Here is a 22,690-nt window from a genome sequence, read left to right as displayed (position 1 = left end):
CGTGCCAGATTTGATTGTACACTTATCGCCGTAAGTTCAACTCTACGTGCACTGTGTTAATCCTGTCATGTGATCTGTTTGATCCAATCAGGAGTTTTTTTGCTGCACTTAATTGTTTTGATAGTCTTTTCCTTTTAAGCCGTTGTTTTGAAAATTGGTAAGATTGATTTTTTGGACTTCATTGGGTGTGTACCAGCCAAACAAGGGAAAACAATATTCTCAATATTTTTTCCATCATTCTCACATGTTTCAGAATAACCCTGTATTTTTTCAAACGTGCCAGATTTGATTGTACACTAATCGCTAGAAGTTCAACTCTATGTGCACTCTGTTAATCCTGTCATGTGATTTATCTGATCCAATCAGGAATTTTTTGACTGCATTTAATTGTTTTGATAGTCTTTTCCTTTCAAGCCGTTGTTTTGAAAATTGGTTAAGATTATTTTTTTGGACTTCATTGGGTGTGTACCAGCCAAACAAGAGAAATGGTTAAAAACGATAAAACGGAAATTCTGGTTCTTGATTAAGATTTCCAAGAGAGGAATGACAGGGGGCGTTTTATAGACAAAGGAAAGGGCTAAGAAGCATTCAGAATGGCTTTAACAAAAAGGTAGCATGGGCTTGATATTATATATATATATATATATATATATATATATATATATATATATATATATATATATATATATATATATATATATATATATATATATATATATATATATATATATATATATATATATATATATGCATATATATATATATATATATATATATATATATATATATATATATATATATATATATATATATATATATATATATACATATATATATATATATATATATAAATATATATAAAAATAAGTTGTCTGTCTGTGTGTGTGTGTGTGTGTCGAGCAACGTCATGTTTTTGTGTCGACTGACGTCATGAAGTTAGTTGTCGTCATGTTTGTTATGACGATGACGTCATTAAAGGTATTTAAGACATTCCTTCACGGAAAAATGTTTAATTGTAAAATGACTGAAGAACCTACAATGGCAACAGCCGAGGAAGCTGCTCAAAGAGCCTATGCCAAAAAACTTGCTGCTGATAGAGAAAGTAAGAAAAGAAAGCGTGCCAAGGAATCACTAGAACAGCAAGAAAACAGGCTTGCGGCTGATAGAGAAAGTAAGAAAAGAAAGCGTGCCAAGGAATCACAAGAACAGCAAGAAAACAGGCTTGTGGCTAAAGAACGCAAAACCGCGCAGTTAGATAAAAATCCACCTGGACAGCGAGAGTCAAAACATATCAAAACTGAAAATGATAGCGATGATGATTGGGTTTGGGATTTTGACTTGGATAAGGTTCGGCGATATGTACTTCATAGTGACGCTGAAAAATAAAGAATAAACAGAGAACTGAAAAAAGAAAAAGGTAAAAAACTAAAAAAAACTTAAAAGAAAAAACACTCAAAGAGAAATTACAGACCGGAACACAAATGACGACCGAGACAGAGGGAATATAAATGACGACCGGGATTTTCAAAGAGAAATTACAGACTGGGACACCCGGACACAAATCACGACCGGGACAAAGGGAATATAAATGACAACCGGGACACAGGGACACAACTACAACGGGGACGCCGGGGGCACAGGCAGGATATATAAATGACGACCGGGACACAGGGATTGTTCGAATAGGAATTACAGACCGGGACACCGGGACACAAATGACGACCGGGACACAGGGAATATAAATGACGACCGGGACATTCAAAGAGAAACTATTTCCCATGGACAATTATATGTTGCATGTTCAAGAGTCAGTAAACCTGACAATCTATTTATATGCACAGACAATGGGACAGCGAAGAATGTTGCATATTCGCATAGCGTGCCGAGGAATCACAAGAACAGCAAGAAAACAGGCTTGCGACTGATAGAGATAGTAAGAAAAGAAAGCGTACCGAGGAATCACAAGAACAGCAAGAAAACAGGCTTGCGGCCAAAGAACGCAAAACCGCGCAGTTAGATGAAAATCCACCTGGACAGCGAGAGTCAAAACATATCAAAACTGAAAATGATAGCGAAGATGATTGGGTTTGGGATTTTGACTTGGATGAGGTCATCAATGCGTACCAGATTTAAGTTAAAAAAACAAAGGTTCGGCGATATGTACTTCATAGTGACGCTGAAAAATAAAGAAGAAAAAGAAAACTGAAAAAAGAGAAAAGGTAAAAAACTAAAAAAAAACTAGAAAGAAAAAACAGTCAAAGAGAAATTACAGACCGGGACACAAATGACGATCGAGACAGAGGGAATATAAATGATGACCGGGAACCTCAAAGAGAAATTACAGACTGGGACACCCAGACACAAATCACGACCGGGACACAGGGAATATAAATGATGACCAGGACACAGTGACACAACTACAACGGGGACGCCGGGGGCACAGGCGGGATATATAAATGACAACCGGGACACAGGGATTGTTCGAATAGAAATTACAGACCAGGACACCGGGACACCAATGACGACCGGGACACCGGGACACAGGGAATATAAATGACGACCGGGACACTCAAAGAGAAAATACAAACTGGGACACCGGGACACAAATGCCGACCGGGACACAGGGAATATAAATGACGACCGGGACACAGAGGGACACATCATTAGAATAATGAGCAGTAAACCTGACAATCTATTTATATGCACAGACAATGGGACAGCGAAGAATGTTGTATATTAGCATGTTTTACGTAGTTAAAAACATATATTTATATATATATATATATATATATATATATATATATATATATATATATATATATATATATATATATATATATATATATATATATATATATATATATATATATATATATATATATATATATATATATATATATATATATATATATATATATATATATATATATATATATATATATATATATATATATATATATATATATATATATATATATATATATATATATGTATATATATATATATATATATATATATATATATATATATATATATATATATATATATATATATATGTATATATATGTATATATATATATATACTAGCTGTTGGGGTGGCGCTTCGCGCCACCCCAACACCTAGTTGGTGGGGCGCTTCGCGCCCCCCCCAACCCCCCCGCGCGCGTAAGTCGTTACGCGCCATATTAGTTATGCGCCATTGTAGTTGTGTCCCTGTGTCCCACCTGTGAATATAGATAGATTTATATATGTGTTTCAAACTACGCAAAAATTGCGAATAAACAACATTCTTGGCTTTCCCATTGTCTGTGCATATGCAAAGCCGTATGTACTAATAATGACGTCATATACAAACGCTCTTTTTACAAACAAACAAACATGCATCCACATAACTCGTTTTTATATAGATAGATACAATACAAATTAACTGCGTAAAACTTGCGAATAAACAACATTCTTCGCTGTCCAATTGTCGCTGCATATAAATACGTTGTCAGGTTTACCGACCCTCGAACATGCAACGTACAATTGTCCATGGGAAAAACAATCAGGATTAAGATCTATACCACATTTTTCTAATGATTGACCTTGAGCTTTGTTAATGGTGATTGCAAATACTAATCGAATTGGGAATTGCAATCTTTTAAATTGAAAAAGCAGATCCGTTGGAATCATGGGAATGCGAGGAATAAGAACAGCCTCGCCCTCATAAGGCCCTGTCAAGATTGTGGCCTCTATTAGGTTTTCCATTGTTTTTTTTTACGGCAAGTCGCGTGCCATTGCAAAGCTTTGTTGGGTTGATATTTCTTAAAAGTATTATTGGTACGCCTATTTTTAGTTGTAGCACGTGTGGTGGAAACCCTGAAGGATCTATGGAATTTAAAAATTCAGATGGATAATTAACCGCTTCATTTGGTTCCAAAACTGTGTCGACTGACTTGTAAAGGACTGCCTGGTCTCGAATCTTGTTCAAAACAATATTGTTGATTTCGTGGACGTCTATATTTTTGGGTGCGAGAATCGCTCTTTCACTTAGCCATTTATTATTTTTATAATTTTTTAGAATATTCGGAAATACTTTTTCAATCAATTCATTTTTGGACGTCACTAAATTACAGAAATCAGCAGGTAGTTGTATACGTCCTGAAATTGAGTCTACTGTTTGACCAGAGTCATCGTTTTGCAATCGGACACGCATATTTGTAGTTAATTTTAATATTTTTACGTGTGCCTATAAATTAGAATTTTTTAGGCAAGCATTCATTTCGTCTGCAGGAGTTAAACTACGTAAAAATTGCGAATATACAACATTCTTGGCTTTCCCATTGTCTCTGCATATACAAAGCCGTATGTACTAATAATGACATCATATGCAAACGCTCTTTTTACAAACAAACAAACATGCATACATACAACTCGTTTTTATATAGATAGATAGATAGATAGATACATAAAATACAAATTAACTGCGTAAAACTTGCGAATATACAACATTCTTCGCTGTCCAATTGTCGCTGCATATAAATAGATTGTCAGGTTTACCGACCCTCGAACATGCAACGTACAATTGTCAATGGGAAGAACAATCAGTATTAAGATCTATACCACATTTTTCTAATGATTGACCTTGAGCTTTGTTAATGGTGATTGCAAATGCTAATCGAATTGGGAATTGCAATCTTTTAAATTGAAAAGGCAGATCCGTTGGAATCTTGGGAATGCGAGGAATAAGAACAGCCTCACCCTCAAAAGGCCCTGTCAAGATTGTGGCCTCTATTAGGTTTTCCATTGTTTTTTTTTTACGGCAGGTCGAGTGCCATAGCAAAGCTTTGGTGGGTTTATATTTCTTAAAAGTATTATTGGTAGGCCTATTTTTAGTTGTAGCACGTGTGGTGGAAACCTTGAGAATAATATCTCGAGGTAAAAACTGATCACCGACCATAACGATGGCCACTTCGTCGATAGTTGGAGCATTGTATCTACGCACATGTTGGCCAGGAGGCGTTTTGTCAGCGGAAATAACAATTTTATGCGTATAAGTAGGCATCAAATCGATGGCTGTTTTGAACAGACGCACTAAATTATTATTTTCGTGGAAAAGATGTTGTAATTGGGAAACGATTGTCCTTTCAATGTTGGGAGAAATTTCGCAACGTGCATTCAATTCAGAATTTCTATCACTGATGAAGTACAATTGTAAAAATTTATGATTCTCGCCTGAGAATGGTAGAAGAGACCCTGCTCTATGATAAATTTGCCCTTTTACTTTGAAAGTAGACATAAATTGATCTGGATTTTCAGTTTGGGCTCCAAACGACGTCATTTGGAAACATGAGTTGTATTTTCTGATTCATTTATATTCCTTATGTCCCGGTGTCCCGGTCGTCATTTATATCCCCCTGTTTTATATCCCGCTTATTTTTCAGTGTTTTCCTTTTTTTAGTTTTTTTTTACTTTTTTAGTTCTTTTAGTTTTTATGTTTTTTTAGTTTTTTAGATGAATTTTTTTTTTAGTTTTTTACCTTTTTTCTTTTTAGTTTTTATTGGTTTTTACCTTTTTTTAGCTTTTTATCTTTTTTTTTTATTTTTATTTTTTATTTTATTAGTATTCTTTTTCTCTTCTATTTTTCATTTTTCCTTTTTTTTAGTTTTTTTTTAGTTTTTAGTTTTTTAAGTTTTTTCCTTTTTTAGCCTAACCAGGATTTGAACCTGGGACCTTCATTCTCCGTTCTGACACCCTCTCTCACCGAGTGACTACTCCAGCATGTTCATTTTGGTGTTTTAAATGGTATATTATTAACCAAATTAATGTGTTTTACAATATACTAAGCATCGTCATAACAGAAATGATGGCAACTAATTTCATGACGTCAGCCGAAACATGACGTCACCTGATCCACAGATCCACAGATCCACAGATCCACAGACAACTTATTTTTATATATATAGATATATATATATATATATATATATATATATATATATATATATATATATATATATATATATATATATATATATATATATATATATATATATATATATATATATATATATATACATATATATATATATATATATATATATATATATATATATATATATATATATATATATATATATATATATATATATATATATATTGTACTTCAAGTAGTACTTGAAGTGCAACTTAAGTACAATTTTGGCAAGTACTTGGTAATTGATACTTAAGTAAGAATTTGTAAAGAACTTATTACTTGATATTTAAGTAAAACAACAATGAGTACTTAATACTTGATACTTAAGTAAAAATTTGGAGTACTTGTTGCAGCAATGATTCAAAACTGGTATACTGTGTTAAAAAGGTAGTTTGTTTCACTTGCTAAGAATAAAGTATTTCTGAGCTGCGTCAACTTTTGAAGATGTTTGCAATACTTTGTAAAACACAGCACCCGATATTACCTCGACTTTTTACCTCTCAGCATCCTATTTTCTCTGTCAAGCTAATAAAAAAAAAATTATACCTAAGGTTTTCAAATAATCTACGAACTAAATGCACTGATATTTAGTCCCCTATCAACCAAGCTGTCGAACCAGCTGAAATAGAAAAAAATATACTTAATTTTATTCTTTAATTTACTGTATTACTTATTCTGGAGGCAAGAATAAAAAAAAGTATTCACAAAAATAAAAAAAATAAAATAAAGAATTTCACAAAAATAAAATTAAAAATAAATAATCACTAGTGCCCTTTTTAAGAGCCGAAAGTAATTAAAGGGCAACCAGTTTCATTCCCCCACACACATCATTTCCCAAACAAATCCAATAAAGTTTTGATATAGCCATTTTTGTCAGTAAAATTGAAGGTCAATTAACTATGTCTGTGGGGATGACAACCCCCCCCCCTCGCATCCCTCAGGGTAAGAGCTATAAGTTATACTATGAAGATCTAAATTTGAACTGGCCAGCCATAACAAAAACAAATAGAAAAACAAACCTCAATAAGAAGAAACAAACGGGACTACGATCAGTAGAAGAAACAGACAAACTAAAACGACGTGGATATTTCGCCTGTATAATACGAGGAATCTTCAACGCTAAAAACAAAGAAAATACAAGCTAACCTAAATCAAATAAAATCTAAAGCCAAGAGCACTTGTAAGCCAATAAGCACTTGTAACGAAGTTGGAAGAGCCAACATTTCGGTGAATATTACGATGATGTTTTTTTTTAGGCTACCATGATAAGCACCACTGCACGAGATTTCTGTCTCTGAGCTGAATAGCTTTTCTATAATTTTGATCGCTTTAAATCCATCGCTTAATTTAGGTCCTCCTACGCTTGCTGGCCCATATTATACCAAATTCCAGATTTAATCACCATAGAATGTGATCCAATTTGATATTTTGGTAAAAGTGTTAGCCAAGGCCAGATATTTTAAAGGAGGTTTTGAAATTACACTAAAAATTAATACTAAAATGGCAGAATTAGAAAAAAACTTATACAAAATTATGTATGTCAGGAAGTGAACCTACGACCTTCGCAGTAGAATACAAACACCATATCCAGTGCGGTATGCAGGCTTTCAAGGAGACATTTTTTAAATAGTTTTTCTAATTTTTCCAAATTAGCCATCCCTCCACTCCCCCCAGAGGGTCAAATCGGGAAGCGACTATTTCTAATTTAATCTGGTCCGGTCCCTAATACGCCTGCCAATTTTCATTTTCCTAGCTTATCTGGGAGGGCCCGAATTACAAAATCCAGGACCGACGGACAGCAATTTCGATCACTACATGGCACTTGGCCGACGAGAAAATGCCGAAAGAAAATATACATCTGTTGCTACTGTAATTGAGCACCACAGAAGCTAAATAGAGTTGCTTCGATGAAACCACTGAAGCGACTCGATAAAACAAAATAAAATGAATATAAAATCTATTATGTAGTTGCAAAATAATCCTCTCGCTTACTCTTACTGCTGCAATTCTCCTAGGTCTTGTATTTAATCTAGTGCCCTAGTGATTTTGCAAAGCTCTATTACCCTTCTTAGCTATTCTTTCACTTTTCAGAAAAATGTTACAAATCGCATCAATATCGAAATTACCTGTATCTCTGTTTATTTAAAAATTAACAAGAATGTGATTTTTTTTATTTCAACTGCTTCCCTAGTCTATTTAATTGCTATCCCTTAGTTCTATGGCTATCTACCTTAGTTCTACCCTAGAATGGATCGATGGATGATAGACAATAACTAACAACAAGTGAAAATGACATATTTTTTCATAAAATCCTGAAAACTCCTCATGCCAGCTTTGCCTCTCACTCAGACAACCTGTCTTGGCTTTGTCTCTAATTGACCAATGGCTTGACGGCAATTCGATTTTTGAATTAAAATCAACACGACTATGCTAGTTGCCCATTCCTAACATATCAGGTTTTTGTATGGAAATAGTGGTGGTACAAACTTCGGAGGGATTCACTGAATTGGAAATCAGAAGTTCTAGTGCCCATCTTAAGAGTCAAAAGTAACCAAAGGGCAACTAGTCCCCCACGCGTCCTCTTTTTCCTCAATGCATCCAATAGAGATTTTAAGACCGCGTTTTTGTTTAAATTAGTCTAAAGATAACATAACAAGGCCTTCGGGTCTTGTGTTGGAACATTCCCGCATAGCCTGGAATAGAAGTTTACGTTATACCTGGGGGCATATAGGGTTTTTATTGAAGGGGTGGTAGAGTAAATTTTAGAGGAGGCTCATTTGATTAGAAATTGACAGTTATAATTTACTTTTAAGAGCCAGATGCGATGGATAGCAACAAAACCCACACCCCGAATCCTTTTTTTCTCCAAACACATCTAATTCAAATCGTGAGATGGCCATTTTATTAAAAAAAAATCCAAATAACATAAGGCAATGCCTCCATGGTTGACCAAACCCCCAAGAGCCCACGGGTAAGGGTTTTAAGTTATACCAAGAGGGTCATGGAATGTATGGTCACATAAACCTAGGATGGGGCTTATTTGACTGGAAAAATCTGAAGTTCTAGTGCCCTTTTTAAGAGCCAAAAGTGACAGCTATTTTGTTAAACATTGTAAAAAGGTCCAGTAATTATGCCTTTAAGGATGCCAAATCCCCTAAGGCCATCAGGGCAAAGGCAGTAGGTTGGGCAATTTGTTCAATGTTTACATATGGCATATGCTAACGAGAAAGGTGGGCATGTTTGAACTTATCAACAAGACAAAGGGCATTCATGTGATCCTTTCACGGAAAGTTGAGGGGAGTTTACAAACCACGGTATGTGCATACGAGTTGTAAAAAGGATGCAAAGGATGCAAGGAAATTTCAATTCAGTGTCCAATTCAATTTATTTTCAAAACGGGCAGCGGACAAGCCGAACATTTGTTTAGTCGTCAAAACTTATATATATATATATATATATATATATATATATATATATATATATATATATATATATATATATATATATATATATATATATATAATCTATACTCAACTTATGAAACAATTTAAAATAATTCTAATCATCCACTTAAAATGATAAGGGAGATTATTTTTAGATCAAAAAGGCTATATTTGCACGCTACTACTACTGCAACTACTCCTACTACCACTAAAATGTTGCTTCCGTTGCAAGTACTACCAAGTCTGTGGATGTTAAAATAAACATTTAAAGAAACGTTGAGCGGAAATTTGAACTAAATCAAAACATACTATGGGCATACAGATTGCTGATACAAACGTCGTGGCAATATTTTTGAAATCGCTTACCGTATCAAGAGGAAACTTCTGGGACATTATGAGCGGGATATTAAACTGACCGAAAGGCAAGATGCAGCTGCTACTACTGCTGTTAATACTGCTGCTACTGCTGTTACTACTACTACTAATACAACTCTATTGCTGCAACTACTGTTCCTACGACTGCCACTTCTGCTATGATACTCGTACAATTAAGGCGACATGTACGATGTTGAAAAATCGACGGATTATTGAGGGAGAATCTGAACAAAATTAAAACACAGTATGTGCATGCTGATTGTCAAAAGGATGTATCTCAAGAATAGAATTGGTTATTAAGCTGGAACATTCAGAGAATGCTTAAAGGGGAAGATCAATTGACAAAAAGGTAATAAGTTTATAATACTATTGATATTACTACCCCTACTACTTTTACTAATACTACTGCTACTGCTACTAAACATTCGCCAACAACTACTTCGAGTGCAAGAACTTACGGCTTTAAGCATCAAGATGATAAAGGGGTCTAAAGGGGGTCACGGGGCACATCACCAAAATTTTTGGAACGGCTTACCGTATCAAAGTGAAACTTCCGGGGCATCATAAGGGGGATGTTCAACTGACGAAAAGACAACGTGTACCTGTTACTGCTGTTATTAATATTTCTGTTACTACTGTAACTGTTACTACTACTAATACTGCATCTCCTACTACTATCACAACTACTATGATACTAGTACTATTAGGCTAAGTCTATGAATCCGAAAATTTGAGAGAATATTGAAGGTGAATTTGAAATAAATCAGTAAAACACTATGTGTTTTCAGATTTTCAAAAGGGCGTACCCCAAGAATCAATTTTGGCTTGTTATCAAAAGGATATACCGGCAATTTCAAAGCAATGGCTAATTGTATTGAGTTTAAACTTCCAGGACTTGATGAGAGGAATTTCCAGCTGACCAAAAGGCAATATGTTAATACTACTACTTCTACTAGAACTAGTGCTATAACTATTAACACTACTAGTAGTATTCCTAATGCTACTACTATGACTACTATTACAACTTTGCCTTAAAAGTATGAATATGAAAATTTCAGGGAATTTTTAGTGGGGAAAGTGAACTGAATCAATACACACCGTCTGTATGAAGGTTGTCAAAAGGGCAGCATCTTAGCATCTTTATTAGTAGTATCTTAGGAATAGTTTTGTGTGTGAAGTTGAAACTTACAAGGCTTATTGTCGGGGATGTTGGATTAACCAAAGACAACATTTGCATCCTATTGTGCTTCTACTCATACTACTACTGCTACTGCTGCTACAATTATTAGTACTGCCACTATTACTGCTACTAATAAAGCTAAGGCTACTACTATTAATTCTAATGCTACTGCTACTATTCCTACCTGTGCTAGCACTACTGCTACTAAAGCTAAGGCTATTAAGAGAAAAATTTGAGCATTATTGAAGCTGTATTGAAATAAATCGGAACATACTTTGCCCACACAGGTGGTCAAGAGGACGTATCAGCCGTGATTCAGGAATAGTTGATGGTTTTGAGTTGAAAACTTCATCGCGCATTGAAGGGGATGTTGGAGAAACCCAAAGGGGCTATGTGCATGCTGCTATTACTGCTACTACAACTATTGCTACTACACAAGCAAAGGGAATTAAGGTGAAGTATTCAAGGAATATTTATCTGAAGAACGGCTTACGTTATTAAGCTAGACCTTTCAAGGTAAGTTTTGCCGGATTTTGAACTAGCAAGAAGAAACTATGTCTACACTCTTAATCCAACTTCTACGGTTACTGTAACTAATAAAACTAAGAGTACTAAGGTGAAATTTTTAGAGAACTTTTAGTTAGAGTTTAAATTTAACAAAAAGACTATATGCATGCAGGTTTTCAAAAGGGCATATAAGCAATAGTATAGGCAAAGCTTTTCTATCATAGATACTAATATCACTGAAACTTTTAAAGGAGCTAATTCAATTGGAAATTAAAAGTTCTAATGCTCTTTTTAAGAGTCAAAAGCGATTGGAGTGCAAGCAGCCATCCTCCTTAACCCATAATTTTGCAAACACTTCCAATCAAAATTATGAGACAGCCATTTTGTTCAGCATTTTTCTCAATATATACCTACAAACAGAGCAAAAATAGGGGATTTTCTTTAATATCGGAGAGAAGGGCTCCTGTTTCCCATTTAAAATTAAAAGAATCGTCATTCAAATTAAATTGTTTTTACTTTTTGACAAACCATATCAATCCACCAAACGAAATTTGAAACTTATGCTTGCTAAGTATATTTTTCAATGAAGCGTGAAGTATTTTTCTTTTTCTTACACAGCTTAGTCTTTATAGTTAAGGGCAATTTGATTTTTATTCTTTCCCTTTCTTTTTTCATTAGCCTATGGGTGCTCTGAGCATAAAATTTTATCTCCCTTAATTTGTTTTTATCTTTCATCACCGTAAGAATGCATCATTATTCTTTTGATTATTGTTTGCCAAGAATAAAGTCCATTTACCTATACTTGTATACTATAAAGCTCTTCATTGGTTTAACTGTATGTATGTTTCTTTATAATGCAAAATGAATAAAAGGACTAATTCGGATTAAATAAAAGGACTAATTCAGCCAAAATCTTCCCTTATGCTGCAAGAAAAAATAAAGGATATAGAAATCTGATCACAGGCACTGAAAACTAAAAACAAGACATTAAAATCTATGCTATAAATACAGATTTACTTGAAACTTGGCACCTTTGAGTCTCTACGGGAGGAAAATAACAAGAGAGCGGTTTGAATGATGGGCGGAAGGGGGAGAAATATAACCAGTTTTTTTAAAGCACCACATGTATCTGGTGGAAGGCCAAACCGATGGTGGGGGCAACATTGCTATTGGTGCTCATGGATCTGTTTTTAATCATTTATATCATATATGACTTGAAACGTGATATCTTTATCTTTAAACATTCCAGGGGTGTTATAGCTAAGAAGGGCATAGGAGTAAAATTTCTTGTGGGAAGGGTGGGAGTATAACATGATGCTTTTTGGATACAAATGTTTGTATCCTCACATTAGTTGAGCCTGGAAAACTTTTTGGCAGACCTACTTTATCTCCTCCCTAAAATGTATTATACAGGTACCCTTGCACACATGAATACAGACAATCATGTTTTACATTAGGATCACTGGAAGTAAATACCTAAGACAAACAAACTGACACTAATACATTAGCTCCTCAAAGACAGAAAAGTTCTTCTATGTCTTCCTCTTCCTTCAACCAAGTAACTTTATCTGTAGTTTTATATTAGAAAGGTTATTTATAGCTAAAACTAAGAAATTATAAGTCAACACAAAAATTCATGCGTGGCTGCTCTTGTACAACATACCTAAAACTGCCAATGGTAAACCACGAGGAAAGGCTTGTTCCAGGTTGTTGCCTCCCCCTATCTTATAAAACATCATCTTAGGCTACGTATGCATTGAACTTATATACTAATGGCAAAGTGAAGACCTTTTACACACTGATATCCTTCTCTCTTGCCATTAAATAAATGAAATCACTTTAAAGTTAAACTTTAACTCTATATCTTGACACCTACTCTTTGAAACTATCATAGAAAGATAAAGGTGACAACAAGTCATAAATCATACCTGCATTCTTTTATGTTTTTTGTAGAGTAAATATAAAGCTTAAAATTTTTCTTGCCTTGTTCTAAAACTAATGTTAATTTTTTTCATGCCATTAGTCTTTAGTATGAGGCTCTAGTCATATCCGTTAATTAAATCATAGTTTAACACAACTGCAAAGAATATCAGCCCATAGGCATGGATCAAATGTAATGACAAGAATAATTAACTAGGATCAAGATATATCAACAGATGTGGCTGCAGCCTGACTCGGACAAAAACGGAAGAAACAGACGGCTTTAATGTAAATATTTAGATCCTATTATAGATTCTGCTATATGTGGCTATCATACGTAAGAGGAAAATTGAAATCATAGCAAAAAAGTACACAATGTTTTGTTTTGTCATTTGCAAACTCAATCTGGATGATAACCCTTTACAGCTCGTTTGTACTTAAATCAAATGTTCTTATTCAATATACTATACTTCATAAGAATTTTATAACGAATTAACAAAAAGATGATAACATGGCAAAAATATAGGCTAAGTGAATTCATTATTTAGACTGAAAAAGCTAAAAAAGAATAACAAAAGTATAGCATTGTTTTTTGTTAATTTGGATTGATAATTGGGTATTTGTTAACTGTATTGCACATTATTGTGTTTGTTTTATATTTTATGGTGTCAACCAATTTTTAGCTACCATCAGCAGAACGTTTTAACAGAGGCGTAAGGAAAGTAAGTTATGTAAGCATCATTAGGTCACGTAAGGAACATAACCCTATGATATATAACGGGGAAAAAAACGTATTTAACAATTAAGGTATCTTAGAAAGAAAAAACAGTATGATAAACAAACAAGTTATTCTAAATCTATACATAAGATGTGTCCATGCATAAGGTGTGTCCATCAAATCCATGCATGAAACAACCAAACAATTATTTAGTACAATTGGATCTTGCTAAATGTTCATAGTCATTGGTAATAACAGAAATACTGAATTTCTACGTAGTTTCAGAGGGTATAAAAATACTTCAAAAAAACTCAGGAGCTTACAGTTTGATTCATAAACTTAAGCCGAAAGTATGTAATTTCTGTTTTCTAATCAATTTATCAGTTTAATTACAAACACAAATTCCACTTCCTGTTAACACATCAATAGTAATAGCAGACATTTTAGGTCTGTTCTGCAGTTCTCATATCACTAAAACCTTCCTTATATTATAAATGTATATATATATATATATATATATATATATATATATATATATATATATATATATATATATATATATATATATACATATATAGGCTATACACGTGGCCTAGATGATTGGCTATCAAAATTACTGTTCTTTCTTATTTTCTGCATTCCTACCTCTGTAGTATGACCCAAGTGAAGGACACAAAGCCAGATAAAAAATATTTTTCATAAAAAGACAAAGGGACTGGTGGCCAAGTAATTTTGATCACCAGCCAAGGGCCTAATACACAAAAGAGGATAAAAAGATAATAAGGGACTTAAATCAAGTAAGCTAGATTGCTATAGAAGCAGAAGAAAAGGGATAATATGGAAAGGGACAGACAAGAATGAAACATTAAACTACCTATAGCCCAGCCAAAAGAAAAAAAACTCTTCAGTTTTCAAGTATATATGATTTATAAATAGAGCTAATGACAATCCAGATATATTACAAAGAACAGCCAACGAATAATGACAATAAAAGTCGAACAAATTACAGTAGAAGTTCCAAAAACCAAAATACTATTAAAGTAAAGGCAACAAATATACTCTGCACATTCATCCCATGATTGAATATGTTTTCCTTTGTTTCAGAAATGTATTAAATATTTGCAGAGTTGGATAACTAGTCCGCAAAATGATAAAATTCAAGACCTTAGAATATTGCTGAAAGTTTTTGGGATACAGCTAACGGAACGATTATATTACTAGATATGTGTCAGTTTATTTAATTTGCATTTGCAAGAATTAGGCAGTTCAGGAAGAAAACCTAGAAAATGAACTATTCTTATAATGTCCTCTATTTACTTTTATATTTACACATACATTTTTCCTCAAAGAAACTCGAACATTAAATGTAGCCAAAATTAAATTCATTAGCATTACATGACTAAAGATACTAGTTGAACAAGTTATATGCATAATGATACAAAAAATTTCAAAACCACTAAACATGTTGAGTTGGGTTTAGGCCTTTTTTCACTTGGACTTTAGTAACATCATAAAACAAAACCAAAATCTGTTCCTGTGTATTTCTTTCATTCTTTAGAAGTGGAACCTGTATTTTCCTTCATTTTTTGCTTAGAATCTTCATAAGACTACTAGAACTTGTAAAGTGACCACAGAATCAGGTTCATCAAAGATATGAATCTTACTAAATTATTGTGTAAGTCAAGGAAATATACCCATAAAGTCATTTAGATTTTTTGGTGCTAGTTGCTCCTCTAGACAATAGTAGACAATAAATTATCATTAATTATGATAACCAAAATATTTCTTGATAAAAAATTATAAATTAGATTATTGGGCTATTTATAAGTATAATTATTGGTCTTTTCAGTTTTTAAATATGAACTATCAAGAATTTCAGGGCAAAGGCAGAATGAAAAATATGTTTCCAATAGTTAATCATCAGCTTCTTTGCTTAAATACGGCCATTCTATATTCCTTGTTAACTGGATTTTATTTTGTTTGTATTTTATTTTTACTGTAGGCCTACAAATTGAAAGAAAAATATAGGCTTAGCATAAACTTATTCTGGTCATTTTCGTTGGTTGTCTCTTTATTCCCTAAAGAATAATCAATTGTTATTTGCAATGATAACTATAACTATAACTGAAACCAGATTGTTGAGCTATTTAAAATTGTAATGACTATGTCTAATCATTTTTAAATATGAACTATCAGGATACAAAGGACATTAGCAGATTGACAAGCTTGTTTCCAACAGTGAATATTTTTCAAATCAACCTCTGTGCGTGAGTACTGTAATTCTATACCCCTTGTTGAGTGAATTTGATTTTATTTTCTTAGGCAACTTTAATTTTAACTTTGTTTTATTTTCATTGCTACTTTTGTGATTCTTTTACCCCTCCCAAGATTTCGAAAAATATCTTTTTAAGAAATTTTCAGGGAAAAATACTTATTTTTGGCATTTCCATTGAAAGAGACATTTCGTGAATTGACGCCACTCATCTTATTACTTCATTTAGTATAAATTTTTCCTGCAAGTAGATACTTCCTTTGTACCTCTGGGCTAAATGAAATCAGCCAAACTGCAGCACAGGTAGGCCTAAATTTACGAGATAAAAGAAGAAAAATCAAATAAATCTACCACATAACCAATATAATTAATGTTGAATTCAATAAGCAGCCATTTTGTATGCCTCATATTGCTCTTGTTTTAACTATGTAAATTAAACATCAGAAAATAGTGTGAATATATGTGCAGACATTTTGATCATTTCTAATGAAAAATTAGTAACTTTGTTTGATTGCAATACTATTTCTTTTAAAGTTTCAGTTTCAGTTTCATTACACGTTTCAGCTTACTTGGTAGGGAACCATAGGCCACCCCCTTCCCCCTCAACGTACAAATATTTATCAAGTATTTGCATAAAGATGAGATTTTACAAAATAGAGTAGAGTTTAAACCTCTTTGCTCTTTCACCCCTCCTCCAAGAGTAAATTATTGGATTGCTCTTCCTCCCAAAGATAGTTTCAAATAATATAACTATTCTAAATAAGATCCAACAGTTGAGGAATAACCTAAAATACGGATCACATTTTCTGGAAGAGTAGGCCTACAAAGCTATAGACCTAACTTGTTTATTAGGCCCAAATTTATCCTTGAATAATTTTTTATTAATTTTCCTGCTATTTTATTTTGAATTTTACTGAAAGGATCAAAAGTATGCTAAGATAGGTCAAAATTTTTTAATAACCAACTATAAATTAAGGATTGAACTAAGTGATCCTTATAACTGACAAAAAAAGAAAAATCTTTTGTGTTTTTAGTAAACTTCTAATGTTCAAGCAGGCAATACTTCAAACCATCTTTTTTTCTGCAAATATTGCGCAGGTACGGCACTTCCCAAAGACACCGGAAGGGGAGGGAGGGATATGTAATGACCATACTATCACAAATTTATCAATATAACTGTTTATAAACTTTTTCGTGTTCCTTGGACTCAAGGAAAGAGCAGGGGCGTAGCTCCATCATTTTTATTAGGGGGAGGCAAGAGGGGTCCATATCCGGATAGTCAAGGGGAGATAGGCTGTAAAATAGTTTCTTCTCCAAGTTATTGGGGGTGGGCAACTGCCCCTCCAAACCGCCTGGGAGAGAGCAATGGATACCTTTAGAATTATATCCACAATTTAACAAGGCTACTTAAGTTGATTTGAGACGTCACTTATAGCCCTATCTAAAACCAATTAGAGATATACTGCGCATTAAAAGGAATCATGTTTCTCCATAGTATAAAGTTCCAAAAATTCTCCATAGAATAGAAGTATTAATTACGCTATTTCCAAAATTTAATACAACTAGATCTGTATCCAAATTCTTAATTAGTCCAACACATTTACCTGCAGATTTTTATATCCAAGCGCAATTATTTTGACGAAGAGATAAACTAACATATTCGCATTGTAAATTTCGATTTTCACAGTTTTTTTTTTTTTTTGAAGCCGTGAAATTATAAATTAGTTTATTTTTTACAGTGTAGAATAAACTGAAAATTTCTTATTTTTATCACTAATGCCTTTTATCTTTGAATTGGGGTTATGTATTTTTACATATTTAAAATATATTAGAAATGGAAACGAAATTTGTTATAGTTCTAGAGATGACGACGTGAAAAATAATAATGAAGGTATTCCTTAACCCCCGTTTCCATTAGATGATTTACGGACTAAACGACAGACGAATCAATCCATAACAAACCGAATTTTCTTGTGATTTGGTGAAAAAAAACCTCGCTCCAGTTTTTTTTGAAAGAGTAGCTCCCCGTTATGACATAGGCCCTGAATAAAAACAGGGTTTGGATCCGCGTCCAATAAGCTTATCTCAATTGATTTTTGTACTTTTTTGTGTTCAATAGCCAATTGCGATTATTTAGTCGATCTCAAAAGCGCGTTGAAATCTTATGTAATAACTTAATTGCTTTTTCCGCTTCAGAGATCAATAAGCAGCAATTCGTCCTTTTACAGGTAGAATAACTTTCAAATATGTATGTATCAGAATAGGCTAACAATATTTTTAGTTACAAAATACAAGATACTAGGGTATATAGGAGTGCTTTTATTGATGGTAAAATTAAAGATCACCATCTAGTAGTGTCTAGGGTTAATCTACATCTGAAATTTCGGAAGGGTAACTACCTCACAGGAACTTGTGATGTTATTGTAAAAATTATGGCCTTTTATTTGAATAAGTGCTAGAAACCCAGGTCACCTAGAAAAGAAAGGTGAGTTAGAATGTTACATCCTTCCTCTTTTCCAAACTAGATGACTTGTACAAAACTTTCATAAAATTTGACCATTTACATTAAACTAACTAACAAGGGTTCTTCCATATGACACTACACTTATAAAGCTCACTACTTATTCACAACTTATTAGTCACTTACTACACGTAGTTTTTGGAATCTCTTACGTGTCAAGTCTCTGTATCGGCTTCACAAGCCGGCCACTACGGGTTATGTATGGGGAGTTTTGGGGTTCTTCTTGGGCTGGGCGAATGGTGGTTCCAGCATCAAGCTTCCAGCTTGGTGCTGGAAGGAGTGTGCGGAGCGCTGAGCTACATTCGAAATTTATAGGTTGGGGAAGGGTCTCTATCGGTGTTACAGGTGGGACGGGGGCTGTTGATGATGGGCTTATAGGTGCTGGTGAAGTTTTGGCTTCATGGCTCTCCTCCTCATGGTCTGCAAGGTCTGGTGATTGAGGTTGCTGGTTCAGTGTTTTTATGTGTCGCCTGTTGCGTCGGTAAGTTCCTCCATCGGTTGTTCCAATTATGTACGATCTTGGGTTTACATCTACTCTTTTAAAGATTCCGTCTTGCCACAGTTTCCCACAAATTTGAGCTCGGACCGCTTGACCGATTCGTAAAGGTTTTAGTTCCTTTGACTGTCTGTCATGATATTTGCTTTGGCGTGACTGTTGTTTTATCCGATTCTGTCGAAATCGTTTATGGTGAATGGTTTTTGGTGTGAGAAGTTGTTTAGTGCAGGGAACGACTGACCTTAGGTCTCTACTCATCAACAGTTGTGCTGGGGATGCTAGACCATCAACTGGGGTGTTTCTGTACTCCAGCAACGCTAAGTTAAAGTCATGTCCTGCAATATCTGTTTTGATAATCATATCTTTGGCTGTTTGCACTGTTCTTTCTGCTAGTCCGTTTGACTGAGGGAAGTTCGGGGATGATGTGGTTTGAGAGATTTCCCGATTATCAATGAACTTCTGGAATAGCGTGGATGTGAACTGGGTGCCGTTGTCGGTTATGAGGGTACGAGGGATTCCGTAGCGTGCGAAATGCTTCTTAAGACAGGATATTATATGATGTGAATTTGCATTTCCCCCCAATATGTCGATTTAAAAAAAGTGACTGTAATAGTCAAAAGTAATGATGTAGTATTTTCCGTTCTTGTAGAATAGATCGCACCCGACCTTCTCCCATGGTAGATGAGGTATGCTGTGTGGCATTAAGGGCTCTTTTTGGTTGGAATTTTGGCTAATGGAGCATGCATGGCAGTGTTTGATGAATTCTTCAATATCTTTCATCATTCCAGGCCAAAAAACGATTACGCGGGCTCATTGTTTGGTTTTTTCGATACCCAAATGTGACGAATGGATGCAGCTAAGAATGTCTTTCCGCGAATTTCTTGGAATGACCAAGCGATCTCCTTTCATTATGATCTCATGTACAACTGTTAGTTCATGCCTGATGTTCCAGAATGGGGTGAGTGTTGGAGGGAGGTTTTTTCTGCAGGATGGCCAACCTTTTTGGATTGCTTGTGCAAGCTCAGCTAACTGGGGGTCAGATTTTGGCTCCTGTTTCAGTCTCTCGAGTCTGGCGTTGCTGATTGGTAGAAGAGACATGATGGAGTGATTGTATGATTCTATTTCTTTTTCCATTTTCTTATCCTCTTCGGGAAGGTTTAGCTGCGACATTGCATCAGCAACGGGGATTTCCTTGCCGGGGCGAAATGCTATTATGGGATCGCATGGTTGAATCCTTAAAAGCATCCTCTGTAGTCTTGGTGATGACTTTGATATTGGGCGATTTAGGACTACTTGCAGGGGTTTGTGGTCAGAGACGACGGTGAATTTTTGGTCGTAGAGATACTGGTGGAAATGTATACAGCCGAAAAGGATAGCATAAAGCTCCTTCTCTATTTGCGATTAGTTCTGCTCAGTGGAATTTAGTGAGCGTAATGCAAAGGAGATTGGCTGTCTATTTTGGCTGAGGGTGGCAACGAGGCCAAATTTTAAGGCGTCGACTTGTAGCTCAATATTGCCTGCAATTGGATCAAAGAATGCTAATGAGCTGCAAATGGATTCTTTGATATTAGTGAATGATGTATCGTGCTGTTGTTCCCACTTAAATTGTCGTTGTTTTACTAGGTCACGGAGTGGCTGATTTATTGATGATAGATTGGGGATATACCTTGCAAGGTAATTCATCATTCCTAATATTGTCTGGAGTTCATCTTTTGTATTAGGGGTTCGCATTTCACGCAGCGCTCGGACCTTTTGTGGGTCTGGGTGGATTCCATTTTCAGATATCACATGCCCGAAATATGGTATGCTATTGCATTTGAATACGCATTTTTGGAGGTTCAGTTTGACTCCTTTTTCAAGGGCCCTTATGAGAGCACTGTGAACATTCGCGTCATGTTCCTCAATGGTTTTTCCTGAGATTATAATGTCGTCAACAATAATGACAGAGAAGCCTTGGATGCTTTCAAATGCTTCTTCCATGCGGCGTTGGAATTCGCCCTGAGCTGAAATCAGTCCAAACGGCATTATTTTGAATTTATAACGGCCGCATGGTGTGTTGAAGGTTGTCAGCTGAGATGATTCTTCGTCTAGGACCAGGGACCAATAACCATGACGAATGTCTAGTTTTGTGAAGAACTTTGCCCCAGCGTGTCTAAGTATTGCTTCATTGAATGTTGGCATGGGATGATGTGATCTTTTGATAGCCTTGTTCAGGTCATGTGGGTCAATGTAAACTCAGAGACTTTTGTCAGGCTTTTCAATTACAACCACGGCGTTTACCCAATTTGTGGGCTGGAGTACCTTTTCGATTACTCTATATGTGTTGTCTTGTACTCCAATATGTCTTGGAATTCTTCTGTGAACAGCTCTGGTTTCAGAACTTGAATTTTCTACTGTCAGGATCAGCCTGATGAGTTTAAGCTAGCGACTGGATTCAAAGCCAAGGATTGGTATGGGAGCATCTCTTACTATGAAGAAGGACTGTATTTCGTTGCATCCGTTAGTGTATGCGCATTTAAGGTTACAGAAACCAAGTATGGGGATTTTCTGACCTCCAAATCTCGTAAATATTTGTAGGGTGTTGTTAATTCTTGGTCTTGGTTTGAGAGTATTGAAAAATCTTTCAGGTATGTTATTAGCTTGAGCACCAGTATCTATTTTGAAGATGATATTGATTTGTTTGTTGATCAAGAGCTTCACATATGGCTGATCATCACCTTTGTCCTTGTTTATAATATCAATAAATAGCTGATCACTACTGTCATTCCTGTGATCGTGATTTTGCTGTTGTTGGTTTACTGATTTTTTAGTGCTTTTGCAAGCCTTTGCAAAATGATTTGGTTTGTCACAGTTGCTGCATATTTTTCCTTTAGCTGGGCATTTGTGGGAGGCTGAATAATCTCCACCACAGTAATAGCATTGTCTACTTGATGTGGAATAGTTTATTTTCTTTGATTTTTTGACAAAGTCGATCTCCTGCTTCATGTATCTTTCTTGATATGGTTGGCTTCCACTTGGATCGGATTGTGACATTGTTTTGAGCTGCACCTGGGTTTCTACATGCGTTCGAGCAATGGTAACTGCTCGTGACCAGGTAAGGTTGGACCCTACTTGGAGGAGATTCTCTCTAACCTTTGCTGATAAAATTCCACATATGAATCTGTCTCTTATCATTTCCTCCATAATAGGTGTCGTCGTATATGCACATTCACGAGCCAGAATCTTCAAATTGGTTATGTATTGCTCAACTGATTCGTTATCTCGTTGGTCATGTCTATGAAAAAGGTACCTTGAGAAGA

At 34.8% G+C, this 22,690-nt stretch overlaps 1 protein-coding gene across 9 annotated transcripts in view; it reads right to left on the bottom strand.

Annotated features, from left to right (window-relative positions):
* The window catches only part of LOC136027738 (uncharacterized), a 40,875-nt gene that overhangs the window by 10,329 nt on the left and 7,856 nt on the right, over positions 1-22,690 (bottom strand). Inside the window, exons 1-3 of one of the 9 annotated variants that reach the window (XM_065705202.1) lie at positions 17,979-18,247; positions 12,261-12,388; positions 6,979-7,078 (exon numbers count right to left, since the gene is read on the bottom strand). The gene's annotated coding sequence lies outside the window, so the exon portion shown is untranslated. Of the gene's footprint in view, positions 1-6,978; positions 7,079-12,260; positions 12,389-15,161; positions 15,183-16,725; positions 17,216-17,339; positions 17,361-17,747; positions 17,778-17,913; positions 17,954-17,978; positions 18,248-22,690 lie in introns of those variants that run through there. The other 8 variants (XM_065705196.1, XM_065705209.1, XM_065705220.1 and 5 more) reach the window with 8 other exon arrangements.

The sequence above is a fragment of the Artemia franciscana genome, chromosome 1 (assembly GCF_032884065.1).
Source record: "Artemia franciscana chromosome 1, ASM3288406v1, whole genome shotgun sequence".
Lineage (NCBI taxonomy): Eukaryota > Metazoa > Arthropoda > Branchiopoda > Anostraca > Artemiidae > Artemia > Artemia franciscana.
Note: the sequence above shows the minus strand (reverse complement) of the source record. Positions and strands in the feature narration are given on the sequence as shown.